Below are 6,111 nucleotides of genomic sequence, written 5' to 3'. Positions count from 1 at the left end.
TGACTCTGCATGATAAGTTGCCCCGACCCCTAAAATGAATGAAAATTGAGTGCTGACTTCAGACATTAGTTTTAGTGTGGGAACTTGAGGTTTTTTTTTTTTTTTTTTAACATTCTAATAGAGGAAGAGAGTAATTGTCATAAGTGCAGAAATGAGTATTGTGACTGGGAGGAGATAAACTGGATTTTCCAGGGACCTGAGGCAGGTGTGTGGATGTGGTGGTGATTGTGGGACATTAATCAGGGCCAGAGAGACAAGAACAGAGAAGGACCATGATGTGCTGAATCAGGTGCTGGAGAGCCATCTTCACCCATCCAAAGGGCTGTCGTTTCCAGGGAGACTGGGCTACTCTGCACAGCGTCAGGGCAGATCTTGGTCCCGTGGAGGAAGGAACAAGGAGGCAGCCCTGGTAGAACAAACATTTTTCCAATAGTCGTTCTGCATTATTTACTTCTGCCCTGATAGGAGGGAAACTTTCTCAAAAGCATCACCGGCTCCCTGTCCCTGAAAGTGGACACTCCAAGATTTGACCTTTTTTGCAGGTAACTCAAAGTCAGTGAGATTAATATTATGCATTTTACCAACATCCATAGGCCCCTTAGAGGTGGGGAGAATAATTTGTCCACACAGGGTCATTTAGAAGACACTACATGTAAATTGGTGCAGCCACTATGGAAAACAGTACAGAGTTCCTCAAAAAACTAAAAATATAGTTGCCATATGATCCAGCAATCCCACTCTTGGTCATATACCTGAAGAAAACTGTAATTTGAAGAGATACATGAACCCCAGTGTTTATTGCAGCACTATTTACAATAGCCAAGACATGGAAACAACCTCAATGTCCATCAATAGATGAATGGATAAAGAAGATGTGGTACATATATACAGTGGAATACTACTCAGCCATAAAAAAAGAATGAAATGAAATAATGCCATTTGCAGCAAGATGGATGGACTTAGAGATTATCGTACTAAGTCAGAAAGAGAAAGACAAATATCATATGATATCACTTATATGTGGAATCTAAAATATGACACAAATTAACTTATCTCCAAAACAAAAACAGACTCACAGACATAGAGAACAGACTTGTGGTTGCCAAGGAGGAGGAGGGGTGGGAGAGAGATGGATGGGGAGTTTGGAATTAGCAGGTGCAAACTATTATATATAAAATAGATAAACAACAAGATCCTACTGTATAGCACAGGAAACTATATTCAATATCCTGTGATAAACCATAATGGCAAAGAATATGGAAAACAATGTAGGTACTTCCTTGGTGGTCCAGTGGCTAGGACTCCGTGCTCCCAATGCAGGGGGCCTGGCTTTGATCCCTGGTCAGAGAACTAGATCCTACATGCCGCAACTAAGAGTTTGCATGCCGCAACTAAGAGTTTGCATTCCACAACTAAAGATCCTGCATGCTGCAACTAAAAAGATCCTGTGTGCCGCAACTAAGACCCGGCACAGCCAAATAAATAAATTAAATAAATAAATAAATATTAAAAAACAAAACAAAACAAAACAAAAACAAAAACAAAAAAGAATGTATATACATGTATAACTGAATCACTTTGCTGTACACCAGAAACTATCAAAACATTGTAAGTCAACTATACTTCAATAAAATAAATTTTAAAAAAGAAGACATTACAGGGCCCTACGGCATTGCTTTTTGAGTTCTTAAAAATACTTTTAGTAATGTCTCTCCCTGCTGTCAGGCTGTTGATACTCCCTGCTGTTATTCTATCTGTAGTGAACTTTTTTCCTACTTCAAATATACTGCTTCTAACCTGTTGTATCAAGGAAACCATAGTTCCAAAATTATTAGAACTCTATGTAAAATAAGATTTTAAAAAATAGGCAAAATAAATGGGTTCTGAGTGAGTGCTCCTGTGGACAAAGTACCTGAACCTTTGCTTTAGATGCCCCTTCTGGGCTCACGTGGCCCCTGCGCACACCTCTGTCGCCCGGGCTGTCATCACTAACTGTCAGGTCTTCCAAGGATGGGCACCACAATTTCCTCATCTTTGAATCTGCAGCGCCTGGTATGTAGTAGTAACTCAATAAATGTTTGTTGAACGAGCCAGTGGACTTGTGGTGGCATCCGCTTTGGCAGCTCAGATGTCTTGCTCTGTCTGCTTGCTTTTCTGCCTTCCTGGTTTGGGAAATCATGCCTTACAGGCAACCGAGGTTGCTGATAACAGGGCCCCAGAGAAACGAGGGGAAACTGTTTCTGGTTGGAACTCCCCATAGTCTAATGGGGGAGGTACTTGGAAGAAGCTGCCTGGGTTCTCCTGGTTTTGATACTGACACCCCTCATTCAGGGTTGCACTTGGAATGTCTGCACAGGAGCCCAGGACAGGAAGGGTGGGGCATTACTTCTTAACGGCCTCCCTCAGCTCCCTGGTACTCGGTTTGTTCTCTCTCCACTTCCTTTAGTAGATAACTAGGCTTTTAGGTGCTTCAGTCTCTGTGTCTGGGGGATGTCTTCGTCTCACCAGCATCAGAGCTCCCCAAAGAGAAAGGACCCTATTTCTTCCATTAGTCTGGGGGTTCCCTGAGAGATAGGGTCATAGCTCTCCTCCTCAGACTGGGGCTCCCTGAGGGCGGCATCTGCTTTCTCTGCTGCTCCAGAAGCTGGTGGTGGAAGGGCTGAGTGAGGGACTCTCCTCTCCTCCCAGCCCCACCCACAGAGCACCGGCTCCAGGGTGCTGCCCATGGATGACAAGCCGGGATCTGCCTTCCTGAGTTCTTGCATCAGAGCTGGACCAGGCATGTGGCTGGGCTCTCTTGGTAGCTGGCAGCCTTTTTTTTTTTTGGCTGTGCTGGGTCTTCATTGCTGCGCGTGGGCTTTCTCTAGTTGCAGAGAGCAGGGGCTACTCTTTGTTGTGGTGCGCAGGCTTCTCATTGCAGTGGCTTCTCTCGTGGCGGAGCTTGGGCTCTAGGCACACAGGCTTCAGTAGTTGTAGCACGCTGGCTCAGTAGTTGTGGCTCACAGGATCTAGAGCACAGGCTCAGTAGTTGTGGCGCACGGGCTTAGTTGCTCCGCGGCATGTGGGATCTTCCCAGACCAGGGCTCAAACCTGTGTCTCCTGCACTGGCAGGCGGATTCTTAACCACTGCGCCACCAGGGAAGCAGCTTTGTTCCTGGCTCCAGCACATCCCGGTGGGAGAGGTTGGTCTTGACGTAGCATGTCCCCCTTTCCTCTGTACCAGGCAGAAGGGCCAGAAGCAGGCAACAAAAGCGAGGCCATCCAGCTGCCTTGCCAGGGCCCACGTGGCGTCTCGGAACACTGGTCCTATGATCACTGGTCTCCGGCAGAGATAAGGATGGGGCTGAAACCACTTATGCCACCCCTTCCTGCCTGCCCAGAGGACAAGCACAACCCGGAGGCCAGGGTGCTGATGGTAGGGCTTAGGGGTTCAGTAACTGTTGTCCTAGCAGGAGCTTCTCTGAGTCTGTGGCGGCCCCACTTTGTCCAGTCTCCTGTGATGGGCTGAGCAGAAGTTACTGCGTTGGACACCCACCTCGCACCAAGTTCTGACTCAGAGACCCCAACTGGCTCGGGTGAAGGGGTCTCTCCCTGGGGAGGAGAGCCAGTGAAGCACCTGCCTGCCACCTCCCCACCCTGCCCCCCCATCTTCTGCCCCACTTGGCCTCCCTCTCCTTTCCCTCCTGTCCTAGCTCCAGAGAGGGAAAGAAATTGGAGCCAGAGGGGAGCCATAATGATAACTGGTGGGACGTTTATTATCCAGGGCTCCAGGACCCCTCCTGATCTGGGCTCCAAGCAAAGCTTCCTTCCCTGGATCCTTTCCCATCCTGAACTTACCTCTGATCATTGGGGTTAGGGGTGACGGTAGGGGAGCCCACTCTCTGCAGACCTTAAAGATGTTATCTCCGCTGCTCAGGATGACAGGGAGTTGAATGAGCCTCCAGGTATGGGCATCAACGATAGGGACACGGGGCCCCACCCGACCCCCACCCTCCCACCCCCATGGGTCTCCACAGTCTATTTCCCAGAACCTAGGGAGATGAGTCCCAGCCTGATTCCAGAAGGGGGTGGGTGAGCAGAGTGGGACAGATTCTGAGAGTGGCAGGGGAGGGACTGATGGAGGGTTTGATAGGGATGGGGCCAGGATTCTAAGGCCCAGGCCAGGATGTGGCTGGGTGGACTGTCAAAGGTACAGCCTGAAACGTCCCACATCCAAATTCTTTCCTCCATCCCTGAGCACCTCTGGAAATGAAGAGGGAGGCCCATGTCTCCTGAGAAAAGAAGATGGGGGGCTGTCCCATGTTCTTCTGAGATGAGTCAAGTTGAGGTTTCCTGGATGAGGTGAGGAAGCTCAGCGTTGGGGTGGTGGGAAGAGCCTCGGGGATCGTGAGAGGAGGGGGCAGGGCTGGAAAGGAGACAGGGAAGTCAGGATGGGTCAGAGGGACCAGGGGAGGTGACGGATTCCTCTTTGCCACTCCTTGAGTGGCCTCCTAGTCTGCCCCAGGCTCTGCCATAAGTTGGGTGGAACCCTGGTTCAGTGGTTCTTATCTTCAGTTTCTACTAGGGTTCCCGAGGGCTTTCCCTAAGTGGCTGTTTCCTCCATGGAAGCCACATGATGAATCACCCTCACGGGGGCAAGGGACAGGGAGTGTTGGCCCCTTTGGGTCCCTTGAAAAGCCTATTTGGTGATAGCGATGTCTCATATGGCCCCCTCCTTCAGCCAACCTGGTCTCTGCCCTCCCCCTCTGCCCAGGAATTCTTTTACTAACTTCGGGCACTTCCAGTTTCTCCCTACCCCCTGCCCAGACTCCCGCTGAGAGAAGGGACAGACTGCTAAGAGAGTACCGGTTCCCTCTTCCTTTACTTCCTGCGCACCCCGAGCAGGCTGGAGACTGATGCCTGGGCTTTGGCCTCCTTCCCTCCTCCCTTGTTGTCCTCCCTCCGTGTCCCCTCCCATGCCCCATCCTTCCATTCCATCATCATTAATGCATAGGCCCTGGCAGGCCTGGCAGACAGACTCTGGTGTCAGGAGCTGGGAGGTAGGATGGGAGAGAGGAGCTGGCATCCAGCCCAGCGGGGGCACCCGCACCAAAGGGGTGGTGGAGGTGGCGGAGAAGATCTCAACACCCTCCCACGCCTCACTGCGGGGCCACACGTGTTCAGCAAACTGAATGATAAGAAAGAGATCGGGGCATCAATAAAGGGGCTTTATTGAATTGTCCAGTGATGTTCTGGGGATGGGAAACCTCCCCACCTCCCTTCCAGCTCTCTAGTGACCCATCCCCAGCTCAGGCAGAGCAGAAACTTCTTCTCCCCCAAGGGAAAGGGTTCAGGAAGCCCTTCTGGGTAAAAATGAGAGAGCAAAGAGATAGGGAATCTCCGGAAAAGGAAGCAGGGAACCCTAAGCCAGGGGCTCACAATAGAAGGTACAGGGAGAGGAGCCTGGGGCCGTGAGAGAGGCAAGAAGCACGGGGCAAGGGGCGGGGAGGGGAGCTTTTCGGCAGAGGCGGCGGGAGAAGAGAGGAGGAGCCCACGGGGTCCTTTCTGACATCACTGCCAGCTTGGTCCCACCATCCCCTCGCCCCTCTATGTGCCCTCTTCTCCAGCCCCCAGGTATGTCTTGCCGCTGCCCAGACATTCCAAGTTGTTTTACATCTTCTTCGTCTTGGTCCACCATCTTTCAGCTGGGGGCCTCCCTCTTCTGCCCAAAGCCCCCCTCATTCTTGCAGAGTCAGTTCAAACATCCATACGGCACAGCCCTTGAGATCACCTCTGCCACGCTCTCAAGCTGCCTGCTCCTACCTCCAAGTTGGCATACGTGACCATCTACCATCATTCTCTGTTCTGTGGTCCCCCCATCACTGTGGACTCAGAAGCTCTGGGTTTCTGAGTCTAGCACAATCCAGGCCCAGAGTCGGCATCAAAACTCCCAGGCACCAAAGATGGTGTTGGTGGAGTGAGAGAGATCAGGTGTTTCGGGGAGACAGAGGAGGAAGGACGTGGAATTGGGGGATGGGAAGGGGCTGCAGAGGAGGCAGAGGGGGTCGGAGGAGAGGAGAGGGCATAGGAGCAGGGGTGTGGGGTGCAGGGCCGGAAGAGGAGCCCTGGTCA

Source organism: Balaenoptera ricei, chromosome 20 (genome assembly GCF_028023285.1).
Source record: "Balaenoptera ricei isolate mBalRic1 chromosome 20, mBalRic1.hap2, whole genome shotgun sequence".
NCBI lineage: Eukaryota > Metazoa > Chordata > Mammalia > Artiodactyla > Balaenopteridae > Balaenoptera > Balaenoptera ricei.
This window is presented reverse-complemented; position numbering follows the sequence as displayed.